The sequence below is a fragment of the Heterodontus francisci genome, chromosome 2 (genome assembly GCF_036365525.1).
Source record: "Heterodontus francisci isolate sHetFra1 chromosome 2, sHetFra1.hap1, whole genome shotgun sequence".
Classification (NCBI taxonomy): Eukaryota; Metazoa; Chordata; class Chondrichthyes; order Heterodontiformes; family Heterodontidae; genus Heterodontus; species Heterodontus francisci.
The window spans coordinates 193,935,177-193,951,443 of NC_090372.1; the positions used below are offsets into that span (position 1 = coordinate 193,935,177).

The window sequence follows — 16,267 nt, forward strand, 5'->3', positions numbered from 1 at the left end:
AATTCAGGGAGCTAGGGTGGAAGCTTAGAGCGAGAACAACCAGAGTTGTTATCTCTGGGTTGTTGCCCGTGCCACGTGCTAGCGAAGCGAGGAATAGGGAGAGAGAGGAGTTGAACACGTGGCTGCAGGGATGGTGTAGCAGGGAGGGTTTTGGTTTCCTGGATAATTGGGGCTCTTTCTGGGGTAGGTGGGACCTCTACAAACAGGATGGTCTTCACCTGAACCAGAGGGGTACCAATATCTTGGGGGGGAGATTTGCTAGTGCTCTTCGGGGGGGTTTAAACTAATTCAGCAGGGGAATGGGAACCTAAATTGTAGTTCCAGTGTACAGGATGTTGAGAGTAGTGAGGTCAGGGATAAGGTTACAAGGACGCAAGAGGGCACTGGCAAGCAAGAACTTGGTTTAAAGTGTATCTACTTCAATGTCAGGAGCATCCGGAATAAGGTGGGTGAGCTTGCAGCATGGGTTGGTACCTGGGATCTCGATGTTGTGGCCATTTCGGAGACATGGGTAGAGCAGGGGCAGGAATGGATGTTGCAGGTTCCGGGATTTAGATGTTTCAGTAAGAACAGAGAAGATGGTAAAAGAGGGGGGGGGGGTGTGGCATTGTTAATCAAGGAGAGTATTACAGCGGCAGAAAGGACGTTTGAGGACTCGTCTACTGAGGTAGTATGGGCCGAGGTTAGAAACAGGAGAGGAGAGGTCACCCTGTTGGGAGTTTTCTATAGACCTCCGAATAGTTCCAGAGATGTAGAGGAAAGGATAGCGAAGATGATTCTCGAGAGTAACAGGGTAGTTGTTATGGGGGACTTTAACTTTCCAAATATTGACTGGAAATACTATAGTTCGAGTACTTTAGATGGGTCAGTTTTTGTCCAGTGTGTGCAGGAGGGTTTTCTGACACAGTATGTAGACAGGCCAACCAGGGGCGATGCCACCTTGGATTTGGTACTGGGTAATGAACCCGGCCAGGTGTTAGATTTAGATGTAGGTGAGCACTTTGGTGATAGTGATCACAATTCGGTTAGGTTTACCTTAGCGATGGGCAGGGACAGGTATATACCGCAGGGCAAGAATTATAGCTGGGGGAAAGGAAATTATGATGCGATTAGGCAAGATTTAGGATGCGTAGGATGGGGAAGGAAACTGCAGGGGATGGGCACAATCGAAATGTGGAGCTTATTCAAGGAGCAGCTACTGCGTGTCCTTGATAAGTATGTACCTGTCAGGCAGGGAGGAAGTTGTCGAGCGAGGGAGCCGTGGTTTACTAAAGAAGTTGAAGCGCTTGTCAAGAGGAAGAAGAAGGCTTATGTTAGGATGAGACATGAAGTCTCAGTTAGGGCGCTTGAGAGTTACGAGCTAGCCAGGAATGATCTAAAGGGAGAGCTAAGAAGAGCAAGGAGAGGACACGAGAAGTCATTGGCGGATAGGATCAAGGAAAACCCTAAGGCTTTCTATAGGTATATCAGGAATAAAAGAATGACTAGAGTTAGATTAGGGCCAATCAAGGATAGTAGTGGGAAGTTGTGTGTGGAATCAGAGGAGATAGGGGAAGCGTTAAATGAATATTTTTCGTCAGTATTTACAGTAGAGAAAGAAAATGTTGTCGAGGAGAATACTGAGATTCAGACTACTAGGCTAGATGGGATTGAGGTTCACAAGGAGGAGGTGTTAGCAATTTTGGTAAGTGTGAAAATAGATAAGTCCCCCGGGCCAGATGGGATTTATCCTAGGATTCTCTGGGAAGCCAGGGAGGAGATTGCAGAGCCTTTGTCCTTGATCTTTATGTCGTCATTGTCGACAGGAATAGTGCCGGAAGACTGGAGGATAGCAAATGTTGTCCCCTTGTTCAAGAAGGGGCGTAGAGACAGCCCTGGTAATTATAGACCTGTGAGCCTTACTTCGGTTGTGGGTAAAATGTTGGAAAAGGTTATAAGAGAAAGGATTTATAATCATCTTGAAAAGAATAAGTTCATTAGCGATAGTCAGCACGGTTTTGTGAAGGGTAGGTCGTGCCTCACAAACCTTATTGAGTTTTTCGAGAAGGTGATCAAACAGGTGGATGAGGGTAAAGCAGTGGATGTGGTGTATATGGATTTCAGTAAGGTGTTTGATAAGGTTCCCCACGGTAGGCTATTGCAGAAAATACGGAAGTATGGGGTTGAAGGTGATTTAGAGCTTTGGATCAGAAATTGGCTAGCTGAAAGAAGACAGAGGGTGGTGGTTGATGGCAAATGTTCATCCTGGAGTTTAGTTACTAGTGGTGTACCGCAAGGATCTGTTTTGGGGCCACTGCTGTTTGTCATTTTTATAAATGACCTGGATGAGGGTGTAGAAGGGTGGGTTAGTAAATTTGCGGATGACACTAAGGTCGGTGGAGTTGTGGATAGTGCCGAAGGATGTTGTAGGGTACAGAGGGACATAGATAGGCTGCAGAGCTGGGCTGAGAGATGGCAAATGGAGTTTAATGCGGAAAAGTGTGAGGTGATTCACTTTGGAAGGAGTAACAGGAATGCAGAGTACTGGGCTAATGGGAAGATTCTTGGTAGTGTAGATGAACAGAGAGATCTTGGTGTCCAGGTACATAAATCCCTGAAAGTTGCTACCCAGGTTAATAGGGCTGTTAAGAAGGCATATGGTGTGTTAGCTTTTATTAGTAGGGGGATCGAGTTTCGGAGCCACGAGGTCATGCTGCAGCTGTACAAAACTCTGGTGAGGCCGCACCTGGAGTATTGCGTGCAGTTCTGGTCACCGCATTATAGGAAGGATGTGGAAGCTTTGGAAAGGGTGCAGAGGAGATTTACTAGGATGTTGCCTGGTTTGGAGGGAAGGTCTTACGAGGAAAGGCTGAGGGACTTGAGGTTGTTTTCGTTGGAGAGAAGGAGGAGGAGAGGTGACTTAATAGAGACATACAAGATAATCAGAGGGTTAGATAGGGTGGATAGTGAGAGTCTTTTTCCTCGGATGGTGATGGCAAACACGAGGGGACATAGCTTTAAGTTGAGGAGTGATAGATATAGGACAGATGTCAGAGGTAGTTTCTTTACTCAGAGAGTAGTAGGGGCGTGGAACGCCCTGCCTGCAACAGTAGTAGACTCGCCACTTTAAGGGCATTTAAGTGGTCATTGGATAGACATATGGATGATAATGGAATAGTGTAGGTCAGATGGTTTCACAGGTCGGCGCAACATCGAGGGCCGAAGGGCCTGTACTGCGCTGTAATGTTCTAATGTTCTTCCTTTTTCTATACCTATAAATGCTCTTACAATCTGCTCTTATATTACTGGCTAGTTTACTCTCATATTATATTTTTTCTTTTTTTTATCAACTTTTTGGCGGCCCTTTACTGGTTTCTAAAACACTCCCAATCCTCAGACTTGCTACTCTTTTTTTTTGTAATATTGTAAGCCTCTTCTTTTAATTTAATACTATCCTTAACTTCCTGAGTGTGCCACAGATGGTTCTTTCTTTGAGTTTTTGCTTTCAATGGAATGTATTTTTGTTGAACATTTTAAATTGTTTCTTTAAAGGTTTCCCACTGTTCATTTACTGCTATACCTTTAGTCAGTTTACCCAATTTACCTTAAGCCATTTCTCCCCTCATACCTACATAATTGGCTTTGGAACCTTAATTACCCAAGTTATTAATTACATTAAATAGTTTCGGCCTCCACTACAGATGCCTACAGAGAAGATGGATCCAATATAGTGGGTGCACACTTCCGCAACCCCACCCCTGCCATTTTATCCTGGCTCTAGAGTCATACAGTTATACAGCACAGAAACAAGCCCTTCAGCCCATCGTGTCTGTGCCGACCATCAAGCACCTATCTATTCTAATCCCATTTTCCAGCACTTGGCCCATAGCCTTGTATGCTATGGCATTTCAAGTGCACATCTAAATACTTCTTAAATGCTGTGAGGGTTCCTGCCTCTACCACCCCATCAGGCAGTGTGTTTCAGATTCCAACCACCCTCTGGGTGAAAATCTTTTTCCTCAAATCCCCTCTAAACCTCCTGCCCCTTACCTTAAATCCATGCACCAAATGCTCTGCACTTGTTTAAAAGCTTCCAACTCTTACACCTTCCAGTTCTGATTTATAAAGAAGATTGAGGAAACTGACATTTAGCGTATTATGCTGCTTATAGGCCATTTGGCCGAACCATCAGTTTCAAGAAAACGATCATCATGGGACAGGACGTCAGAAATGCTCCATCCATCAATATCAGCGACCTCACTCTGGAAGTGGTTCAAGAGTTCACCTACCTAGGCTCAACTATCACCAGTAACCTGTCTCTTGATGCAGAAATCAACAAGCACATGGGAAAGGCATCTGCTGCTATGTCCAGACTGGCCAAGAGGGTGTGGGAAAATGGCGCACTGACACGGAACACAAAAGTCTGAGTGTTTCAAGCCTGTGTCCTCAGTACCTTGCTGCACGTCAGCGAGGCCTGGACAACGTATGTCAGCCAAGAGTGACGTCTTAATGCATTCCATCTTCGCTGTCTCCGGAGAATCCTTGGCATCAGGTGGCAGGAGTATCTCCAACGCAGAAGTCCTCGAGGCAGCCAACATCCCCATCATATACACCCTACTGAGCCGGCGGCGCTTGAGATGGCTTGGCCATGTGAGCCGCATGAAAGATGGCAGGATCTCCAAGGACGTTTTGTACAGCGAGCTCGTCACTGGTATCAGACCCACTGGCTGTCCATGTCTCTGCTTTAAAGATATTTGCAGACGTGACATGAAGTCCTGCAACACTGGCCACAAGTTGTGGGAGCCAGTTGCCAGCGATCGAGGCGGGGCTGAAAAGAGGTGAGTTGAAGAGACTCAGCATTTGGCAGGAAAAGAGACAGCAGTGTAAGGAGAGAGCCAACTGTGTAACAGCCCCAACAACCAACTTTACCTGCAGCACCTGTGGAAGAGTCTGTCACTCTAGAATTGGCCTTTATAGCCACTCCAGGCGCTGCTCCACAAACCACTGTCCACCTCTAGGCGCTTACCCATTAACTTTCGAGACAAGGAGGCCAAAAAGGAAAAGGAGGCCATTAATGTACTCAAGACACTTTGTCTGTTCTGACCTGAAATATTAACTCTGTTTCTCTCTCCACAGATGCTGCCTGAGCTGTTGAGTATTTCCAGCATTTTCTGTTATTTAATGACCAGATAATCTGTTTTAATGATGTTGGTTGAGGAATAGATATTTGTCAGGGCACCAGGGAGAACTCCACTGGCTCTATTTTGAATAGTACAATGAGAACTTTTACATCCGCATGAGGGGGCAAATGGGTTTAACATCTCATCCGAAAGATAGCTACTGCAATAGTAAAGCACTTGCTCAGCATTGCAGTTAAGTATCAGCCTAGATTATGTGCTCAATCTCTGCAGCAGGACTTGAACCCATGACCATATGGATCATAAACTGACACTTTGAGTAAAATCAGCCAATTCCCAAACAGTGCCACAAGGTGAGTGGGATTCCTATGCAAAAAAGCCCCCTCAGGGCAGACAGATCAGCAAAACTGTCAGTTTGGTGAAATGCCTTGAGTGCTTTAACAGCACATAAACCACATAATACGCTAAATGTGAGTTTCCTGAACCATTTTTAAACAATATGATGACATGAATACTGATAATAGGGCAGAAGTTCAAAAGCTAGGATCCTGAAATAACACCCAGGGTATTTGTGTACCTTAAATCTCACTGAATAACTTGCGAACCTAGGTGAATTGGAGATTGAGCTGCCATCTCTGGTTGGACATATAAAAATGGAAAATACTGCAAATACCTCAGCAGGTGAGGCATCAGCACTGCAGAGAAAAACAGAGTTAACAGGCATTATCCTCTGCTCTCAGAATATTTGCAGGTGTTGGGACCATTTCTAGGTCCAGCTAGAGGTGCGCCAACAGGGTGAATTTTCCAGCAGGTGACTAATTAAGAGGCCGTCTCCGCATTCACCTTCCAATTAAGGACAGTGGGTGTGTTCCTGAGTGGGAGAAGCAATTAGAGGGCCTGAAGCTCTGGATGGCTGACTGTCCCACCAGGAGAGGTGGGTGCTGCTGAGGCAAGTAGGGGACTGCAAGAGCACCTCAAAATGGAGTCACTCTCTGAAGCCTTCTGAAAATGTAAAACTAAAGAATGGCCACAACTCTCAGGCCATCGTTGTAGAGCGGGACTGCTTCATAGGATTTCTTGTAGCCACGGCTGTGGCCTTCGCATCCCAGCGGCTCTGGGATGGGGGTGATTGGAGACATCGATGACCCTCTCTCCACACCAGCCTGCAAGGCTGCCTTCCGGACCCTGCCAGTCTCTGGCCTCAGTGGGGCTCCTGCCCAACATTGGGATAATCCTGATGGTATCTGCAACTTGCCCCAAATTGTTCCCTTAATTGGCTATCTGCCGCTGCCCTGTTGACCCTGCCTCCGGCAAGATCGCTCAGAAGAGGGAACACGTTGGGGAGCTGACCCGACACGCTATTTTCAAATCTTGCTCCTAGTCCTGCCTCCGGGGGGCCAATAAGATTCCACCCAATGCTTCAGGTTGATGACCTGCCAGAAATTTTGGGGTGAATTTTTAATTTTCAGCCCTGCCTGCAGCAGGGGTCGTTGCTTCAAAGATACAGAAATTTCAGCAGCTTGTTTCTCAGTGGCTTTTTAACCAGCCACTGCATTTACATCTGTCTTCCAGTTTCCCAACCAATTGGAGAGAGTGGACCCGCATCAGTTTAATTCAGCTGAACTGTTTAAAAGGGACCCTATGAGGCTCAGACTTGAAGCATAGTCAAGCTCTTTAGACAGAAACTGCAGAAATGGAGGTTCAAATATGGCAAGGGAGCACGTAGTTTCAGCAATGCATCTCTGGACATGATGCTACAGGCTGTAAGGGCCCTCAGGGAGATTCTCTTCTTCGGAGATGGGAGGAAGAAGGCTGCCTCCAAAAACAAGCAGGAGTGATTGGAAGTGACAGAGGAGGTCAGCAGCAGCAGTACAGCAGTATGGTGCCTTGTTCCTAGATACCGTGCTGCAAGAGGTTCAATGACCTAAACAGGGCAGGAAAGGTAAGTGGCATGGCACATTCAAGTACAAACCCTCTCACTCTGCCTTCCCATGCCTTCTCCTGCACATCACTCCTCATACTAACACACCTTGCAGTTTCACCCATCCCTCTCTGTTAAGACACCTCCTCACCTGACCAGTCACCACTTATACCCATCCCTCACAGTGGCCCTTGAAAAATGTTGTCCTTCCATCCTGTCAAAACATTCCACGTCCCATACTCATAGATTTCTTCTTTCTCTTTTTGCAGGAGAGATACAGACACCAGGGAGAGGTAGAGAATCAGAGATCTTCACTTTGACAATTGCAGGGGAGGTGGCGCTGGAGATAAGCTGGGTCTTGGCATGCCAAGCCATCGGAGATGGAGAGATGAGGTTCTCCTACTTACCTTGTGATAGAATTAAATATCACAGCCATATGGCACATGGGCCGAAGGGCCTGTTTCTGTGCTGTAAAACTCTATAAGAAATAGGAAGAGTAGGCCATTCAGCCTTTTGAGCCCGCTCGGCCGTTCAATGAGATTATGACTGATCTTCTATTTCAACACCACTTTCCTGCACTATCCCCGTAACCCAGATGTTTTTAATATGTAGAAATATATCGATCTCAGTCTTGAACATACTCAACGACTGAGTCTCCACAGTCCTCTGCGGCATGAGAATTCCAAAGATTCACCACCCTCCGAGTGAAGAAAATCCTCCTAATCTCAGTCATAAATGGCCTGCCCCTTGTTCTGAGACTGTGTCCCCTGGTTCTGGACTCCCCAGTCAGGGGAAACATCCTTCCTGCATCAACCCTGTTGAGCTCTTTAAGAATTTTGTATGTTTGAATGAGATCACTTCTCATTCTTCTAAACTCCAGAGAATAAAGGCCCAGTCTATTTAATCTTCCTCATAGGACAATCCCTCCATCCCAGGAATTAGTTTGGTGAACCTTCGTTCCACTCTTCTATGGCAAGTATATTTTTCCTTAGGCAACGAGACCAAAACTGAACACAATACTCCAGATGTGGTCTCACCAAGGCTCTATATAATTGCAACAAGACATCTTTACTCCTGTACTCAAATCCTCTTGTAATTAAGGCCAACATATCATTTGCCTTCTTAATTGCTTGCTGTATCTGCATGTTAGCTTTCAGTGACTCATGAACAAGGACACCCAAGACACTTTGAAATTCAAAACTTCCCAGCCTCTCGCCATTTAAGAAATACTCTGTATTTCTGTTTTTCCTACTAAAGTGGATAACCTCACATTTCTCCACATTGTATTCCATCTGCCAAATTTTTGCCCACTCGCGTAGCTTCTCCAAATCCCCTTGAAGCATCCTCCTCACAACTCACACTTCCAGCTAGTTTTTTGTCATCTGCAAACTTGGAAATATTACATTTAATCCCCGCATCCAAATCATTGATATAGATTGTGAATAGCTGGATCCCAAGCACTGGTCCCTGTGGAACTAGTCACAGCCTGCCAATCTGAAAATGACCCATTTATTCCTACTCTGTTTTCTGTCCGTTAGCCAGTTTTCAATCCATGCCAGTATATTCCCCCCATCCCATGTGCTCCAGTTTTGTTTACTAACCTCTTGTGTGGGACCTTATCAAAAGCTATCTGAAAATCTAAATATACCACATCCACCGGTTCCCCTTATCTATTCAGCTAGTTACATCCTCAAAATACTCCAACAGGTTTGTTAAACATGATTTCCCTTTCATAAATCCATGTTCACTCTGCCAAATTCTACCATTTTTTCTAAGTGACCTGTTATCGCATTCTTTATTATAGATTCTAGCATTTTCCCTATGACTGATGTTAGGCTAACAGGTCTATAGTTCCCTGTTTTCTCTCTCCCTCCTTTCTTAAATAGTGAGGTTACATTTGTTACCTTCCAATCTGCAGGAATCATTCCACGGTCTATAGAATTTGGAAGATAACCACCAATGCATCCACTAAATCCACAGCCACCTCTTTCAACACTCTGGGATGTGGATCATCAGGTTCAGGGGATTTATCTACTTTAAGCCCCATTAATTTCTCTCGTACTTTTTTTTTACCAATAATATCTTGCAGTTTTTCATTAACACTAGTCCCTTGATTCTCCATTATTTCTGGGAGGTTTTTAATACAAAGTATTTGTTTAGTTTCTCTGCCATTTCCTTATTCCCCACTATAAATTCTCCTGACTCCGCTTGTAATGGACCCACATTGGTCTTTGCTAATCTTTTCCTTTTTACATACCTATAGAAGCATCTACAGTTGTTTTGATGTTTCTCGCTAGTTTACTTCATATTCTATTTTCACTTTCTTAATTTTTTTCTTGGTTTTCCTTTGCATAATTCTGAAATGCTTCCAACCCTCAGACTTACCATTTTTTGGGCAATTTTATATGCCTCTTCCTTTGCTTGATTACAATCCTTGATTTATTTTGTTAGCCACAGTTGGAACACTTTCCTTCCTGGTTTTTTGTGCATTAAAGGAATATATTTTTGTTGTAAACTATGTATTAGATCTTTAAATGTCAGCCATTGCCTGTCTACCATCATACCTTTTGACATAGTTTCCCAATCGACCATAGCCAATTTGCCCTTCATATCTTCATAGTTTCCTTTGCTTAGATTTAAGATCCTAGTTTCTGATTGAACTACATCACTATCAAACTTAATGTAAAATTCTATCATATTATGGTCACTCTTTCCTAACGGCTCTTTTGCAACAAGATTATTAATTAGCGCCTGTACAATACTAGATCTAAAATAGCCCATTCCCTGGTTGGTTCCTCAATGTACTGCTCTAGAAAACCATCTTGCATACGTTCCAAGAATTTGTCCACAATGATAACTTAGAACCCTTTCACCTTGTCAGTTCGAATTCATATTTTTAATCTCTCTCAGAGCAGGTCACTCACTCTGAGGATGCACTGTCACAGGACTCAAGTGCATCCTGGTACAATCACCTGGCTCATGGTTTGTATTAAAATTTTAGAGGTCACTTTAGTTTTGGGAAATTAAGTGTGTAGTTGTACGAATTTCAAAAGGTTGCATACCACCCAAGATTTAAAGTTCAAAAATCTCTCCATGAGTGCTTACAGAGACAGAGTTAGAGAGTAAGAGCCATAAAACCACCAGTAGCCTTGTTTAGTTGGGCAGATGGAACCAGAAAGTCTAAGAGAGTTTGTTCTGTCATTGGTTGCAATATCAATTATTCATGTGGATATCAGAAATCAAAGAGATGTTTTGGGAGTTGGGTAGGTAATTAGCTTAAATTATTATGCTTACCACATTGTTATGGAGATAGATGTTGCTCGGGAGATGACTTTTGGGTCAGGTTTTTTTTGGGAGCTTGCTGACACAGTCAGTCAGTTGGCTTTTGGACAAGCTGTTGGCTTCAGACAATGAATTGGCTTTTGAAAATCAGCTAGATTTAGGAGCAATGGGCCATTTGCAACCAGGGGTGTTTCTGATTTGAGGCAGGCCCGTGCTCAAGCTGGGACATCCAGATTCAGGAGGTGATCTCATACCTCGAAAGATAACTGAGAAACTAAGGAATCAAAGGGCGGCACAGTGGCGCAGTGGTTAGCACCGCAGCCTCACAGCTCCAGGGACCCGGGTTCGATTCCTGGTACTGCCTGTGTGGAGTTTGCAAGTTCTCCCTGTGTCTGCGTGGGTTTTCTCCGGGTGCTCCGGTTTCCTCCCACAAGCCAAAAGACTTGCAGGTTGATAGGTAAATTGGCCATTATAAATTGTCACTAGTATAGGTAGGTGGTAGGGAAATATAGGAACAGGTGGGGATGTTTGGTAGGAATATGGGATTAGTGTAGGATTAGTATAAATGGGTGGCTGATGTTCGGCACAGACTCGGTGGGCCGAATGGCCTGTTTCAGTGCTGTATCTCTAATCTAATCTAATCTAATCAAAGTGAATTCTTAACAGCTGTGGTACACTGTGGATTGGTTCCAGAAGTGAACAAACCACCAAGATCCTATAATGTGCATGGAAACTTTTGGAGTGGAAGTAAACGTCAAAGGGGAGTGTTTTGGAAGATTTTAAGTGGAAAACATAAATGTCTCATGTTGTAGTGTTGTTGGTGATGTTTTTCTTCGTTTAACTCTTGTAAAGTTTTTGTTTAAAACGTGAAATCTTATGGCATAATTCTTTCAGTAACAATGGAGAATTCGACGTTTTCTCTTTTTAAAAGCTAACGGTCCCCAACAGGATCGTAACAACCCTCCACAAGCCCAGTAAGCACACCTTAGTGGGACTGCAAAAACAGGTATTTGGGTTGTCACATGGTGACTCACACATGACAAGTGTGGAGCACATGGTGGAGACAAGCACAGCAATGGAGAGTCCCTGTAAGAGGGTGCAGGACCTCTGACGTAGTTACCCACACCATCCTCCTCCAACACCTCTTATCGTTGGGACTGCTCTCACCTATCTATCACTTGCAATGGCTTCTCTTTCCACTCCCCCACCATTACCTCTGGTGTCCCCCAAGGATCTAGCCTTGGCCCTCTCCTATTTCTCATCTACATGCTACTCCTTGGCGACATCATCTGAAAACACAGTGTTAGTTTTCACATGTACATGGACGACACCCAGCTTTAACTCATCACCTCTCATGACTCCTCCTTTGCTGCAAAATTATCAGACTGCTTATCTGACATCCAGTACAGGATAAGCAGTATTTTTCTCCAATTAAATATTGAAAAGACTGAAGCCAATGTTTACAGCCCCCACCCCAAACTCCATTCCCTAGTTACCGACGCCATCCCTCTCCCTGGCAACTGTCTGAGACTAAACCAGCCTGTTCACAATCTTGGTGTCATATTTGACTCTGAGATGAGTTTCTGACCACATATTCACGCATCACTAAGACTTTAACCTCTTTAACATCATATGACTGCACCCTTGTCTCAGCTCATCTGCCACTGAAATCCTCATTCATGCCTTGTTACTTCTAGACTTGACTCTTCCAACTCACTCCTGGCAGGTCTTCCCCATTCTACCCTCCATAAACCTGAGGTCATTCAACTCTGAAATAAAAACAGAAAATGCTAGAAATATTCAGCAGGTCCAGCAGTATCTGTGGAGAGAGAAACAACATTTCAGGTTGATGACACTTCATCAGAACCGGAAAAAGTCAGAAATGTAATAGGGTTTGATTATTGCTGGGTCAAAAGCCTGGAACTCCCTTCCTAACAGCACTGTTAGTGTACCTACACCCCAAGGACTGCAGCGGTTCAAGAAGGCAGCTCACTGTCACCTACTCAAGGGCAGTTAGAGATGGGCAATAAATGCTGGCATAGCCAGCGACGCCCAAATCTCCCAAACAAATAAAATAAAATTAGGTAAAATGAGGGATGGTGAAAAAAGAACAAAAGGGAAAGGTCTGCGAAAGGGCGGAAGAGGAGAGACATTAAATGACAAAACAGTAGGTGTGGCAGAGCCAAGGGGAATAATAATGGGACAAGAGACAAAAGATGTGTTCAGGGGAGGTGTGAATGGCAGAATAATGAACAGCTGCCGTGCAAAAGCAAAACAAAACAAGATTAAGACTGAAACATGCTGAACAACTGAAACAAGGAAACAAAATGGGGGCAGAGATTACTGTCTGAAATTGTTGAATTCAATGTTGAGTTCATAAGGCTGTAAAAGTGCCTAATAGAAAGATGCGGTGCTGTTCTTCACGTGTATGTTGAGCTTCATTAGAACACTACAATAGGCTGAGGAGAGAGATGTCAGCGTAACAGAAAGGTGGAGAATTAAAATGGCAGGCCACTAGAAGCTTGGGGTCATGTTTGTTGACTGAATGGACGTGTTTCGCAAAGTGGTCACTATTGGTCTCCCCAGTGTAGAGCAGACTGCATTATGAGCAGTGAATATAGTATACTAAACTGAGAAAAGTACACATAAATCTCTGTTTCACATGGAAGAAGTGTTTGGGGCCTTGCATGGTGAGGAAAGAGGAGGTGAAAGGGCAGGTGTTGCATCTCCTGCACTTGCATGGAAAGGCACCATGAGAAGAGGAAGGGGATGGGGTGTTGGAGGTAACTGAGGAGTGGACCAGGGTGTCACAAAGGGAACAATCACTTTGGAATGCTGAAAGGAGAGGGGAGGGGAACCTATTATATTTCTAACTTTTCCCAGTTCTGATGAAGGGTCATCCACCTGAAACATTAACTCTGTTTCTCTCCACAGATGCTGCAGATCTGCTGAGTATTTGCAGCATTTTCTGTTTTTATTTGATTTCCAGCTTCTGCAGTATTTTGCTTTTGTATTAGTGTTTAATGCACTGCCACATGTCTTTTTTATATTGTTCACCTTCATTGCTTTCTATTTCCGTTCTCATGTTAGATCAGGTATTCACCAAAAGACACATTAACAGCCACAGCTACTTCCTCTGCAACTGTCTTGAACTCCATTTCAATTAAAAGTCCACCCTTAATTTTTCGAATCCACCCACGATTACAGTTATCTCCGAGATGTTCTTTGAACTGCTGTTCTTGCCGCATTCTGAGATCCACATGGTGCCATGTGCCACCACATGTACACTCTCAACCTTTCCCTTCAGCAGCACCGATTCTATCTCAGAGCTGTCCTGCTTCACAATTTCATTTCATCCTTCATCCATCTACTTATGTGGCTTGGTGTCATATTTTGTTTCATAATGTTCCTGTGAAGAGCCTTAGGGTGTTTTATTATATAAAAGATGCCATACAAATATAAGTTGATGTTGTCGTATGGCACTATTTCATCCTCTATCTCAACTCCAATTTCCTGCACCATCCTCATATCCCTCAAAGTTCGTAGTACCTCAAAATCTACAGACCTCTGACTTCAATATGCTCAATGACTGGGCATCCATAACTTTCTGGAGTAAACAATTCCGAATATTCACAACCCTTTGATTGAAGAACTTTGTCTCATCTCAGTCCTAAGCGGCCAACTCCTTATCTTCAGACCGTGACCCCTAAGATCACAGATGCTGCCCAGCCCACCAGCTGAAGACTTTCCAGCATTCCTTGCCCAAGATGGCCGCCGGAGTCTCGCGGCCGGGTGTCCGTTAGGGGCGGAGCCGCCTCCCGGCCGGGTGGCCATTAGAGGAGGAGCCTCCTGCCTGCCAGCCGCGCGCCATGGTTTGAACGCGCGCATGCACAGTACGATCGGCCTGGCTGGGAAAGCGCGCGGGTTTTTGATCGGCTTCTCTCTGCAGTTGCTGTGTTGTGGAGCAAGCGGGAATATTAAAAAAAACAAAGGGCTTGCGGTTTCCGCTCTTTATTCCCAGGTAGGAGGAGTAGTAGCAATCTCGAGCGGTCAAGCAGTGTGTAACTGACTGCGGATGCGGGCCTGGAGCTTTTTTGCTCCATCGAAAGAAAGGAGCTGGCTGAGGCGGGAGTGGCTGTTGTGTACCGAGCTGTCACAGGGAACCGGAACAACCTGCAGGAGTAACAGAGGGCAGCAACTCGTTTGAAGCCTGTACGACTGTGAGGTGGCTCTTCTTATAACTTGGATTGCGCTTAGTTCAGATTACTTCTTAAGAATTTTTGTGTGTCGATGTATATCGGGCGATTTGCAGTTTTCGAGTGGGCAGCTTTCCTGTCATGCAGCAGGTGCCACCTGTGTTAGCCAAAGCCAGGATTTGTGTCCCACAACTAAAGATGGATCTTGAATAAGGCTAGGGACTGAGAGCTGAATTTTCCCAACCCATTGGGGACAATGAGGGTGGCAGGCTGGCAATATGGCGGGGGAAGGTGTTGGGAGGGGAGTCTGATGTCCTCATATCGCTATTGCATATTGTCAGCGGCAAGGAGCCTGGTGGCTCTGCTGGCCACTGGTGACCAATTGAGCCAATTAAGCAGCCAATTAATGGCCACTTCCCATCCCTGAGGGCATGTTCCCCATGTTGGGATGGCCTGCCGCCGCGTGAAGACAGCAAGCTAAACCCTGGCAGGCTCCGAGCTGGTCACTGGGGCTATCTTCCTTTATGGGCACTCTGACTCAAGGAGGGGGTCCCTGATGGCAATAGCTGCCCTTGTGGCAATGGCACCACCAATGCACGCAAACCACCACCCAATTGCAGACCCTGGCTTCCCCCCCAAAACCTCACCAGTGAGGTGCTGTCAGTCTGCAGCTTCAGCAGTGGCCGCCGCTAATAGCGGTGCTGCTGAGCTGGCAACCCTCTGAGTGGGCCAGCAGATCTGGGGGCGGTTGTCATCCTCAATTGAATGGCAGCTCTGCAGCAGCCTGTTAATTGTCTGCCTGCAGCAAAATACCACCTTAGTGTCCTGCCGCCTGCCAAAGTGGGATAGCCTCTGCTTTTGTCCCCAGTGGCGGGATTTCTATGTCCCCTGTAAAATTCAGCCTATAGGGTCGCCACGAAAGAGTGTGCCCAATCTGATCCGCAGCAAACCAGTAAAATCCTATAATTGAATTTTACTGCTTAAACTGAGCAGGGGAGTTTCCTGACGTGCCCAATAGCTATTCCTCAATCAACATTACAAAAAATTGATTCTCTGGGCATCAGTACATTGGTGTTTGTGAGATTGTTTGCTGTGTTTCCTACACTGCATCAGTGACTCCATTTCAAAAGTACTTCATTGGCTGTAAAATGCTTTGAACGTAAGAAATAGGAGCTGGAGTAGGCCCTTTGAGCCTGCTCTGCCATTCAACAAGATAATGGCTGTTCTACCTCAGCTCCACCTTCCTGAACTATCCACATATCCCTTATTTTCTTTAGTACCCAAAAATCTGTCAACCTCTGTCTGAAATATATTCAGTGGCTGAGCATCCACAGCTTTCTGGAGTAGAGAATTCCCAAGATTCACAACCCTCTGAGTGAAGAAATTTCTCATCTCAGTCCTAAATGGCCAACCCCTTCTGCGACTTACCCTGTCTTCTAGATTCCCTAGCTGGGATGACATTTTCTCAGCATCTAGTCAAGCCCTTAAGAATTTTATGTGTTTCCATTGGATCACTTCTTATTCTTCTAAACTCCAGGAAATAATAGGCCGAGTCTACCAATTTCTCTTCACAGGGCAATCCCCTCATCCCAAGAACCAGTCTAGTGAACCTTCAATGCACTCCCTCTAGGGTAAATATGTCTTTCGTGGGATCTCCTGTAGTCATGAAAGGCACAATATAAATGCAAGTTTTTCTGTTTTATTCAGTTATCCTGTTCAGTTATCTCCTGCAATGCCTTACTAGGTTGGAA

General features: G+C 45.0%; 1 protein-coding gene across 6 annotated transcripts in view; it reads left to right on the forward strand.

The window, feature by feature from the left end:
• Positions 1 to 16,267, forward strand: part of ncapg2 (non-SMC condensin II complex, subunit G2) — a 159,137-nt gene that overhangs the window by 14,980 nt on the left and 127,890 nt on the right. For 3 of the 6 annotated variants that reach the window (XR_010969404.1, XM_068014998.1, XM_068015002.1), the window contains exon 1: positions 14,194 to 14,545. The exons of 1 other annotated variant lie outside the window; for it this stretch is intronic. The gene's annotated coding sequence lies outside the window, so the exon portion shown is untranslated. Of the gene's footprint in view, positions 1 to 14,193; positions 14,546 to 16,267 lie in introns of those variants that run through there. 2 more of the 6 variants (XM_068014999.1, XM_068015000.1) reach the window with 2 other exon arrangements.